Source organism: Rhipicephalus microplus, chromosome 2, assembly GCF_043290135.1.
Source record: "Rhipicephalus microplus isolate Deutch F79 chromosome 2, USDA_Rmic, whole genome shotgun sequence".
Lineage (NCBI taxonomy): Eukaryota > Metazoa > Arthropoda > Arachnida > Ixodida > Ixodidae > Rhipicephalus > Rhipicephalus microplus.
The window spans coordinates 135,653,660-135,666,485 of NC_134701.1; positions in this window are offsets into that span (position 1 = coordinate 135,653,660).

The window sequence follows — 12,826 nt, forward strand, 5'->3', positions numbered from 1 at the left end:
CTATCACTCACTATTTCCACATCTTTCTTTCTATTGCTTTCTTACTATTTCTCTGTTTCTTTGTCGATTTCGTACATTTTTATTTCTCTCTCTCTATCTTTCATTTTCATGTGTTCGATACTCGTACCTCAGTGTACTTTAGTGGGGCTTGCCCAATTCCTGTGGTACTTGCTCGTGTGCTTACACCGCCAACGGCGACGTTGCTAAATGCACAAATGGGCATCTAAGAGCAGTGCTGTATAAAAGATGGGGTGTTGTTTATGCAGACAGAATCGTCACGTTTCATCACTGTGCAGTCGCATTCACATAGTGCAGCTTGTTCTGCGATAAAGATATGGAGACCACACTTGCGCGACGATCACCTGCGTCAGTAATTTTTTTTCCCTCAATTGTTCCATTACGTTTATCTTGACTCTTAGAAATCACAAGGCATGTGTGGAAATTCGTTACACACCTCACCTAATTGCTATCTCTGCACTGTATTTCCAGGTGACCTTCTCTGTCATTCCTAACATTGTTGCGTCTCTTTTATTTTGCAAGCTTCCTTTTTCTTTTATTCATCATCTTCTTTGTGCCTTTTACCACAGACCATACAATACCAACACACAAAGGTTGTTCACCCTAACATTTTATCTATTGTTATTGCTTGCATCTCCAACCTCTATAGCGGTGATACAATGGCTGGCGGTCTATGTCAGTGAATGTTATCTTTCTCTCCGTTGCGTTTACTGTTAATCTTAATTTTTTCACCACTTGTCCAGTATCAACCTGTCCTGTAAGTCGAATGCTGCCGGTGTCTGTGGCAATTGCGACCCGGAAGACTCGCCTTAAGTCGCCGTTCATATTCATAATCAAGCCTACCGCACTAGTGTCAAATTTCGCTGTAGCCTTTCGCCAGCATTGACTTTGGCCAACCACGATGCGAGCCAGCAGTTTTAAAATCCGCAACCACATCTAAAACACGGACACAGATATGCGGTTTTGGCTCTCTGGTACTATAATTTCATTCTATTTCATGCCACCTATCAAAAGTGTTAGCCAAAGTGTAACAGTAAGCTCAAAACGAAGTGCCGTAATCAAAAATGGGACCAAAAAAACTCGGAAGTCACTGCCCTTTCCAGAAATTGGGAGCAAGCAAAGCTTCGCATGTGCTTGCCCCAGTTACTACTTCCTTTGTACTACGTTGCGCGACACTTCATTGCAACTCTTTTCTTCTTCAATGCCAGGAATGGGACCTTCATCTACATGGTCACTTGGCAGTAGAACAGTTCACTTGCTACAGTCAATAACGATAGTCGTGTGTTCGTATACAGGCAGCAGTGAAATGTGGCAGGTGACAAGTCGCCTCGATAAAAGATCAGACTGCGGTATCATAAACAGCTGATCCCCGACAAGCCCTTTTCCGATAACCGGCATCGATAACCGGAAAATGGTGCATACACCTCTGAGGGCCAGCTCTTGATTAAAATGTCAGATTGCACGGTAGATTGTAGTATTCCAGGTTCAGTTTTCTTCTTTAGAGCAAAAGCCTTACTTTTCCATGCCTGGTAAACATATTCATTTTGTTGTATTTACCTTGAGCAGTGCTCCATCAAGTTTCTCTTGCCCTATGGGAGCGTTGCTATGGTAGCTACAATTCCCCAATAATAAAAATTGTGGTATAACTTCAGTCTTTCTTTTGATAACAGGGATCGCCGTTCATGACTTTCCCATAAATGCAGCTCAAAATCAGTACAGATTTGTAAAGGTCTATTTGTCAGGTCAAGTGCGGTGTTAGTTAAGAGTAGCAATTGGCAACGCTACAAAAATGCACAATAAAGAGCTATTGTTTGGAATGTTAACAGAGCAAAACTAACATCAGGTACAGTCACAGACCTTTTTTTATGGGGTTTAAAAAAAAAACCTTTAGTGTTCGAGTAGTTTTATGGTGTGGTAAATTCCAGTGCACAAGTTACTCTTTGGAGTAAATGTCATATGATCTTGGCTCTCCAAACAACAGACTTGGTATGGGCTTGTATAAAAGAAAGAGTGGAACACATAAATTACCAATATCTTGTTTTCAATGACATTCATATGTTCATGTACATCTGCCTATGTTCACCAATATTCTAAAAGCAAATGTGGTTTCTTTGAATGTGTATTCAAAAGCACTTTATTTTCTGCACATTCTGAGAAATTGACACATCAGTTGAGAGTCAATTCTAAGCACACAAAATGATTTTGTAAAAGTAAATTTAATTATCATTGGCTATCTCTACAGGGGAAATGTAGGAAGTTTTATTATACTTACATTTTTTTTAGTTTTTTTCTTCTCTATACATTAAGCCTCATTAGATGTCAATAAAAGGCAATCTTGATTTGTTAATCATCACAATACATGTACATTGATAAGGAATTTATAATTGTGCTCATAACAGTTAATAATTGTTAACTGGGCCTTTTTTCCTTGCACAACCAACATTAAATGACTGATCCATGCAAATGTGCTGAACTAATAGGAGCGATGAGAGCATTCACATCTTGACGGACTTACAGAGGACTGCAGTCTTGAGGTTGACAAAAATCCATGTGCTCATGGGCAAAACACATTGAAATAAAGCTCTGACCAGGGCAAAACCTTGAATTCTTCGAATATATGCTTGCCGTACTCATTATGCTCTTAGATAAATTGTACATTGTGGGGCAGTTCAATAGCAGCAAATAAGAGCATCACAGCCATCACTCAACTTCCCCTGCATGAAAAGTATTATGAACATACCTTTTGTAGGACCATGGAAATACCGAAAATGCATAATGTTTACAAAACACAAAGTTTTATTAAATGTCACAAAATGTACCTTCAGAACTGATCAGGTGACTTAAGACTAAACACATAATTCATCAACATTTATTAACCATTAAGGACCCTAAACAAAGCATTGCATAAAAGGGGGCAGTGCGGAGGCTACAGAGTTGAACTGACACATAATTGAGTAGTTGGTTATATATAAGAAAACCCAACAGTGTGACAGAACGTACAAAGCGCAAAAAAAAAGAATATTTCCAAGCAATGTCGATGAGATGAAAAGGCATAGAGCATAATGATGCTGGGAGCTAAAACTGAATTAAAAAAAAAAAAATAAAAAAAGACGAAGACACAAGCCTTAGTAGTGTACAAAACATTAAATACAGCATTTCTTCCCTTGTTTTCCCCAATATAATGGCATAATAATGAGAAGAAAAATATTGCAAGAAAATAAAATAAGCATAATTAAAGTAATTTAGCAAAAAGCATACTTAAATACTGCTTCGACTTTTTGGAATTCCTTTCAAGGGCAATAGCTTCAGGAAGGCGATTCCAGTCCTTGATGGCAGCTGGGAGAAACGATTTGTGACAAGCATGAGTGGAACAGTGAAGGCGTTGAACGCTGTTAATATTTAACAGGCGACGAGACGTTCAAGTGGGTGGAAGTAGCAGTGCATTTTACTGATACATGCTATAATAAGGAAGTTACAGGGGTGAGAACATCCATTTCAGCTAATTTCAAAATTTTTTGCAGCCTTGCCACCCTTCTCTGCCATAGGGAGGGGAAGGCATAACCTGTTTTTGTCAGGACTCTGCCCACTACAACGTGACACGGCGTCAGCAATACATCAGCGTGCAGCTAGTGACCAAGCAGGGCATTCCCTGACATGAGCACGTGTCATATTGGAGTGAGGAGGAAGCGTGCTTCAACGAGCACCCATCTTCTAGTGGTAAAGTAGCGAGATGTCCCTTCATTTTGGAGGTTATCATTCCGGCAATACCACTTCTCTCAATAGTCTCGTGCTCTACAAAACAGCAGAGAGCACAGGAAAATTAAAATGCGAACTGCGTGGCTGAAACTGTATCATTGCAGGCATAAAGCACTGTTTCAAAGAACAAAGGCTTAATTAATAAACTCAGTGGTAAGTGGAGTTGCCCATAGTCTTGCGTCACTGCACGTATGAGGGCCACAAGGAAAGAGGCACGGGAATTGTTTTTCAAAATGGAAGGTCTGCGTGGCGCTATAATATTTGGAAAATGTGATTTTCACGGTTGTACGAATTGGCCTGCTTGTTTGGGGGTGTTAAAAGAAAGCACAGAGTAGTGTCAGGTGTCAAATAATGTGAATCGAGCAACCAGAGGGAGTTTGAAAGGCCCATCCCTCAAAGCGCTCAGACATAATTAGTCAGCAGCAGCAGCAGAACCATCAACTAAGTGAACAGTTTCGTAGCTCCATGTGTTGCCCAACGGTTGCGTGGTGGGCCCTTCGCCGATTCGCAACAGGAATACTAATTATGCCATAATGGACACTTGAGAGTAATGCTTCCAATATTCATTCAATAAGATTTTGAAGCGACCAATGTTATGAGTGCAGTCATTACTTTACTTATGGCACAGTTGAGACATGCACCGAGAACCAAAGCAGGCTAGCAGCTCGGAAGGTGATGTGCATGAGGCGCCATTACACTATCATGACCTACTCTTAAAGGTGATGATCGAGGTCTCCCCCTACCCTAGAAGATTCCCGAGCATTACGAGTGTAGGATGTGATAGAATTAGTTCATACATGGACCACGAAATTGATGTCAAGAGTTTGCTGGTACAGTCCATATAATAGTTATTGCAATAAGACTTCTTTATAATAACAATCTGCCTGTAGGCTCGTTGGTACATCATTACTGCACATGGCAGCACACACAGGGTGCAATGACAAACACCAAAATGAAAGGACAACACAAGCACTCTGTGAACACTAGAGTGGTGTAAAAACAATAATGTTACATCTTACAGCATTCATAACAATGCTCTGCTCCCAGTAATGATACCAAAGTATCGCGACTAGATTCACAGCTTGTATGAGGTCCTACATAAAATAGCACTGCCACAATTCTCAAGGAATAACTTGTCAAGTGTGGCTTGACAAAAATCTTGACCAGCAGAACTTTCACTGATATATTTGCTCACAACCATGTCAATTGAGGAAAAATTTATGCGGGGCATCTGGGTCTTAAGAAATGCAAAGAAAGGGCCTGTCGTCTTTTTTTTTTGCTTGGAATCAGCCATGATATCACTACTATGATCCAGAGTTGCCCCACGTGTTGTGAATACGCTTATAAGCAACAGCAGGAGCCACTGCTGATGCGCCCATTCCGTGCTTGTGCATGGTATCAAGTTGGTGTAGATATTTTTTCTTTCGCAGGAAGTTCATACATTGTGGCGTTTGATGCACTTAGTAACTTCCCTGAAGTCAAGAAACTTGCCGATGCCACTGTGAGGATGATCATCAAGGCGCTTAGTGCCATGTTCGCACGGTGCGGGGTACCCATGGAAGTGTGCACCGACAATGGGCCACAATTTGTAAGTCACGAGTGTGCAGCCTTTGTAACAAAATACGATATTAGTCATGTTACGTCCAGCCCTCCCTACCCACAATCTAATGGCCTAGCGGAAAAAGGGGTCCAGGTTGTCAAGCGCATAATGAAAGAATGTGTGCACGCACACGAAAACTTCTGGCTGGGTCTGCAGGCCTACTGCTGTACGCCACTGGAGAACGGCCTATCGCCAGCGGAACTTCTGCAGGGCAGATGCCCGAGAGCTAATCTTCCTAATTTTTCTGCAGTGCCAACAACCGTCGTGAAGAAGCACCAGCTGAAGAGCAGCGGAAAGCCCCTATCGCCTTTGGCTAAAGAATCGGACGTGAGTATTGGGGACAAAACATGGACACAGAAAGGGCAAGTCGTCACAACTGCTGTGCCCAGGTCCTACAAAGTTCAAACTAAATATCATCAGCTGTTCAGGCGCAACAGGCTCATCTTCTGCAAACCGGTGAGAGTTGTGCTGTAGACATTAGCGCGACAGTTATTCCAAAGGTGAGCCAGATGACCCCACCTCACCAACTTTAGACGTCTTGCCAGCTGCCGCAGCACGATCACCAGGCCGCTCGCCGCGACAACAGTCCACCACCGACAGCATAGCACCGCGCCACGAGTCGCCAACTTCTTCAGGTCGTACACTGGGCCCACGAAGGTGTGCCTGTACAGTCAAGCCTCCAAAGAAATTTCATTACGATGCTTCTTTCAATCAACTGCCCTGAACTGTTGTTTTCATTACCCCCCAGGGGATGTATCGGACATGCGCTGTGTTATCGTGTGAGTGTGTTGACTGTGTTATCGTGATCCGTGCATTTATCACTGAGACTGCCCCGCCCCCACCACCTATATAAGGACGCGTTAATAAACCCTGCCGCTCTTCTTGTTCCCGTCAGCATGTAGTTGCCTCTGTTTTTTGTCAGACACCCGACATGTTACAGGGCCAGGCGTCCTATTTCGGCTGCTTCATCAGTCATTTTGCTGCCATTGCGTCACCATTGCAGAAGCTGCAGACGCGAGGATCTACCTTCACATAGAACAACGACTGTGAGCATGCCTTTCAAGCCCCCAAGCATGCTTTAACATCCGACCCTGTTCTGTGTCACTTTGACGAGAACGCACCTACATGTCTGCACACTGACCCGAGTGATCATGGCATTGGTGCAGTTCCTCTACACCGGGATGTCACTTCATGAGAGAGAGTTATTGCATATGCTTGACGTGCTCTCATGGCTGCTGAACAGAACTACTCGATAACTGAGAGGAGTGCCTCGCTCTTGTTTGGGTCATACAAAAATTTCGACCATATATTTACGAATGCCACTTCACAGTTATTACAGACCATCACGCCCTATGCTGGCTTTCACCGCTGCCAAACTTGTCTGGTCGCTTCGGTTGTTGGGTTCTCCACTTACAAGAATATGATTTTGACGTCATCTACAAGTCTGTCAAGGAACACCAAGATGGAGACAATCTTTCTCGCTGTCATCACCCTTCCACTGTCATCATCGAGTATGTCTGCTGATTGCTCGTCTCATGGGTGGAACACTGCATCACCCCTCACATTATCCCATGTTGCAGTTATCGACACGCTGGCTTCAAATCGCTACACTGAGTGTCTTGCAGCCTAAACATTGTCTTACAATATCTATGTATATTTTACAGGTTAAATAGGGGATTACAAATATGCCCATTTTTTTTATAACTTGTGATGCATATTATTCGAATTCAGTGGAAATTATTCCTCCTAAATGACTATTTGTTCGAACTCGTTTCAAACCTAAAAATTACTATTTGCACAAGCCTACTGATAAAGCATGACGGTGAAAAAGAGAATATGTACAATTGCACCATATGTCTTATTCACACTGATAGCCGCTGAGGGTTAGGTCAACTTTTCTAAAATGAATTAATATGCATAGGAATGATCTCAAAATTGCTCCTCTAGTCATTGTGTCTCTCCTTACATAGAAAGTTATTGAGAATTTAGGTGGGAGTGACTTTTTCCTAATTCGTTTTAACACACCAACAACAAATAAATGTCTCTCACAGGTTCCCCCTTTGGAAGCTTTATAGAACTGATGGGTAGAGATTCCAGAACCTTACTGGTATCAAGTGTTCTGACATGTTTTTTTGAAGTATTTATGCTGCTGTATGGCATTTTATTCTTCTCATTATTAAAGCTGCCCAAAAATGCTATCTGTCCCAGGTTTTGATCATGTGTAGGGGCATATGTTTTAACACATACATTAATAGAGCAGAATTTTTTGTCTCTATGCACTGCCATGTAGTTTTCTAGCAAGATCCCTTCTTTTTTTTCATAAAAGACTTTCTGTTATTTTTATTTTGAAATTGGGCAGGGTTTTATACTGCATCATAATTTATAGGTCATTAGAAATAACGAATAACCTCTGTAAACGTTTCGTAAAGATGAGAAAGTAGAGGGTAATTCATATCGTGGAGTCAGACTGATTGCTACCTGTAAAAATAAACATAAATTCTAGGCTAAATAATTCTGGGGGTGAAACTAATATTTGTGATAACAAAGGGAGATTTTTTCCAGACAAAGAATATTTAGAAGTGTTGTCATGCACTGTGTGGGATAATGACAATGAGGATCTGAATAATCTGTATAAAAGACTCTAGCACTCACATCAAGTGCGAACATGAGCGACTGCGCCAGGGCGAGTCCTGGTGTTCCAGATTTATTAAAGGCTCACTTGACTGGCCGTTCCAAAGCAATGTGGCAGTGTTGAACTGTGTATGACGACATCAAAGCTGTGGGCCTAGTCGGGATTCCACAGCTTCGATATCGTGAACAGAGAAATTTTCTACATGCTGTAAAGTGTAGTCAGATTGTTTGGTTATTTATATACGTTCTTTCTTATAGTTAACTTCATTCATTAGCCAAATATGCACCATTCTAGGAGTGTCAAAAAAAAAAAAAACTTTTTTGTACTGATGGGCAGCCGCACCTCTGCTTTGTCAGCTCGAAATGTTTTGTGCATTCACATGAGCACACGTTGAGATGGGGCACCATTATATCGTTAAGCAAGCCATCACCTGTTCACGTTTTCATTGTGTAGTAATTGAGATCTGATTATGTAGTCTACACGTGATCTTTATGCTTTGTAGCAATATAAAAAAAATTGGGGAGAATAAGTTAACACAAACATTCATAGTAGAAGCAAATTATTGTCAGATACAACTTTCGAAGCCTGCGGCGATCTGCTCAAGGCTGACATAATGAGCTGGGTGGCGGGTGACTCCACTCACGTTTCACTAGGAACAAAGCCATGTGCATAAGCGGTACCATTTCTTTAGTCGTAGAAGTGACCAGTTGCCACCCTTAGATATGCTTTGCAGGGCCTCTCGGGACTTGTTACGTTATATCTCACTATAGGCGTCAGTGCTGTAGTTCATATAAAGTTCATTGGCTAGTAGATTTTAATCCACTCCAAGCGCACAGCACTGTGCGATCTGGAAGAAAAGGACGCAAGAAAGTGCGGGAATGTCGTGCACTCAAGTAGCTGGAAAGTAAATGAAAGAGGGAGAAAGGAGGTGATTTAAGGGAGTGCTCCATACAAAAAACGCTAATCCAATAAGCACTCCCATACAGACGAGAGGGGAATAAGAGTGCATAGACATCGAGGTTAAAGGAGGTTTCATGGGGAGTTTGCCTTCTCTTATGATGTTCCTTCGCACCACAGCCACCATTTGAATTGGCAGTTTGTGCAGCCTGCCTTCAATATAATCATTTGTGGTTTTAGAGAGGGAGTGAACAAAGATTTCTGGTCGCTTCGCGTGTGCTTTCTCTTGCTCCATATATCACTGTATCTCTTGTCATAGCTAGTGTTGTCTCATAGAAGCAAGGGACAATTTTATATATTTACTCCGTCCTATTTGTAATGCTCATTGTGCCACCATTGTAGAAGTCGGCATTTGCAATAATTAAGTGATATTTATGTTCATTTCTGCATGTATGACGCCATCTGCTTTTATAGAGTGATTAGTAAGCAAACATTCTTTAGTGCATCATGAGTAACACAAATAATGCTGGGCTGGGCGGAGCTACCATGGTATGTGTCTCTCCTGCTGGGTGAGTCTTGTGCAAATCTATATATTCCCCGCCGCGGTGGTCTAGTGGCTAAGGTACTCGGCTGCTGACCCGCAGGGCGCGGGTTCGAATCCCGGCTGCGGCGGCTGCATTTCCGATGGAGGCGGAAATGTTGTAGGCCCGTGTGCTCAGATTTGGGTGTACGTTAAAGAACCCCAGGTGGTCTAAATTTCCGGAGCCCTCCACTACGGCGTCTCTCATAATCATATAGTGGTTTTGGGACGTTAAACCCCACATATCGATTGTGCAAATCTATTCAAGCATGCGCTGCACATCTGATTTGTCTTTAGGCACGGATGTTTCAATCAGACTTTTTACAAGTTTAGGGTTTGGTGATAAGCCTTCGCGAGTAATGATGTCACCTAGGAACTGCACTTCAGTGACGCCAAAGCGGCATTTTTTCGCATTGAATGTGAGGCCCCCTTTTTCAGCCGCTTTCATGACTGCCACTAGTCTTTGGTCGTGTTCTTTTTTGGTTGCCCCCCACACCAAAATATCGTCAATGTACACGTGTACATTAAGAAGGCCATGGAAGATCTCGCTCATTTGTTTTTGAAAAACTTCGGGGGCCGACAAAAGGCTGAACGACAACCGCAGATAACGATATCTTCCAAAGTGGGTTTCAAAGGTACATATTTTGGACGTTTTCTTGTCCAGCAAAATCTGGTGAAAACCAGAATTTGTGTCTAGACAGCTAAAATAGGCTGCACCTGCTAATTCCCCTTCCATGTCCTCGCGCTTTGGGAGCTGATAATGCTGTCTTTTGACACGCTCGTTTATCTTTCTTGGGTACATGCAAATACGAAGCCTGTCATCTTTTTTCTTAGCTAAGACCAAGAGACTTACCCAGTCTGTGGGCCCATCCTCTTTCATGATGTACCTGTACGCTCCATTGTTTGAAGTTCGTCTCGGAGTGGCTCTCACAGAGACAGGGGAACCCGCCGGGCTGGTTGGACGACTGGCGTTGCTAAAGGTTACATGACTATGCTGTAGGGCTTCTTTAGGCAGCCTGGCCCCTGGAAGACGTGTTTGTAATCCTTAAATGCTTCGTACTGTGAAGCCTTGACACTGGCCACCGTCCGTTGAACGAGCCCCAATGCTTCGCTTGCCTCCAGTCCCAGTAGGGCTTGACGGCCATTCTTCATGACGAAAAATTTCACTGTGGTGGAAGAGTTGTCGAGACTGATTTTCAGTTGCATCGTTCTAAAGTGAGTAATCACGCCCCCCGGTGTAAGCTCGCAGCACCACACCTGTGGGCGTTAACTTTACCGCCCCTGGAATCTTGCGGTACACCGAGAAGGATAGGAGGTTAGCCTGTGAACCAGTGTCCACCTTGAAGGCGATGTTTCTTCCAGCAATTTGAGCTTCCACCTTCCAATCTTTGCTGCCTCCCTTGTCAGTTCTAATTTCTAGAACGTCAAAGTCGTTGTCACTGCTGTCCTTGCTTACTTGGCCAACACCAGACATTTCTCGACAACAAAATGCGAAGTTGTGAAGTTTGCGACATTCATTGCATCTTTTACCATAGGCTGGACACTTTCTTGGCAAGTGTCGTCGATTGCACTTTTTGCAACGGTCCGGCTTGCAATCCTCATCACTTTTGCCTCGCGATCGCGTGTCTTGAAACAGCATTGGCGTGGTTTCCTGTGGCGTTCCAAACCTCCTTTCGCTCTGCCAATGATTCTGCCACCTTGCACAGTTCTTCCGCTTTCAGCAACGTTAAAGACTTTTTTCGAAGCATTTTTTCTCGCAGCTTCAAGTCATTCGTGCCAAACACGATTTGATCCCTGATCAAAGAATCTCCCTGCTCTCCAAAGTTGCATTGCGCGGCTTGCTTTTTAAGGCCGCGACAAACTTCTCGAAAGGTTCTCCCTCCACCTGCTTCCTTGACCGAAACACGTAGCATTCACGAACTTCGTTGTTCACCTCAGCACAGTAGGACTCGAATTTCCCAGCGAGCATTGCGTAGTCATCCTTGCTTTCATCCGCCTCGAACTTAAACGTGTTAAACAAGCCGAGCGCTTCAACACCGGCAACGCTTAGCAGCAGCGCCGCTTTCGCCGCTTCGCTTCGAGGATACTCCGTTGCGGTCGCCTGCAGGTACAGGTCGAACTTGTGCCTGAAGAGCCTCAGATTTTCCGAGAGGCTGCCGGTCAGTTGCAAGGGGGACGGAGCCTTGAGAAGTTTCATTGTTGTCGCTGACACTTCTGACACCATGTAACGTGTCGGGTGTCTGACAAAGGACAGAGGCAACCAAATGTTGACGGGAACAAGAAGAGCGGCAGGGTTTATTAACACGTCTTTATATAGGTGGTGGGGGCGGGGCAGTCTCAGTGATAAACGCACGGATCACGACAACACAGACAGCGCATGTCCGATACAGGCCTAGGAAACTTTGAGGGTGTTTCTGATTTTCTGGCTGAGGGAAGCCTATTATGGCAACACGCTTGTCGGATCCGGCTTAACGCCATCTTTGCTGAAAAGGTGGCCCAGCACCTTGACGTTCTTGTTGGCGAAATGGCATTTCTTTGTGTTTAGCTGAAGTCCAGCATTAAAACTACACGTCAAAACTTCGTCCAAATGATCAAGATGTTGACGAAAAGAAGAAAACGACGATGTCATTTAGATAACAGACACACTTCTTTTACTTGCCAAGACTTTGCCTCACAACACATGTCAGACTGATGATGATGAGTATATACATATCATAAGATGACGCGAATGACTAATGCTCGCAATATATGTTTATTTAAAACAAGGCCAATGCAAATGGCATTTTTTTGGTTAAAAGGAAGTGGAAACACCTTTGAGTAGTAGCTGCATTTCACTTTCGGTAGAATGTCAGTGATAACCTGCGAAGTATCTTGCATTATTATTTACTATACTTAGAGCAGATAAGCCAGTATAACAAGCTTTTAAACATTAAAACTGATTAATCGTTGTGAGGGTGATATGTTCAGTTAACCTTAAAGTGGTGCTTTGCAGCGAGGTGGATTTCCGATAATTTGATGTTTTCACAACTTGGCATCGCTTAACTATAGAGAAACCACCTTTACAGGGATTATACGCGATCTAATATATGTAGTATCGTTAACTTTCAAAACATAAAATTTTTGTAATTTAAGTTCAAATCAAACCAAATTTGAAGATCAGAAGCATATGAATATTTGTAAAAGCGTATTATCAGATGTGTGCAAGAAACTACTTCCAACAAATGCATTTGTGGACAAATGTGGGTGCAGGTTAGGCAGGCGGGCACAAGAAACACCCATAGATGAACAGACATCACTTTATATACATATCGGCACGAACAAGGGACAATACTACATGACATAT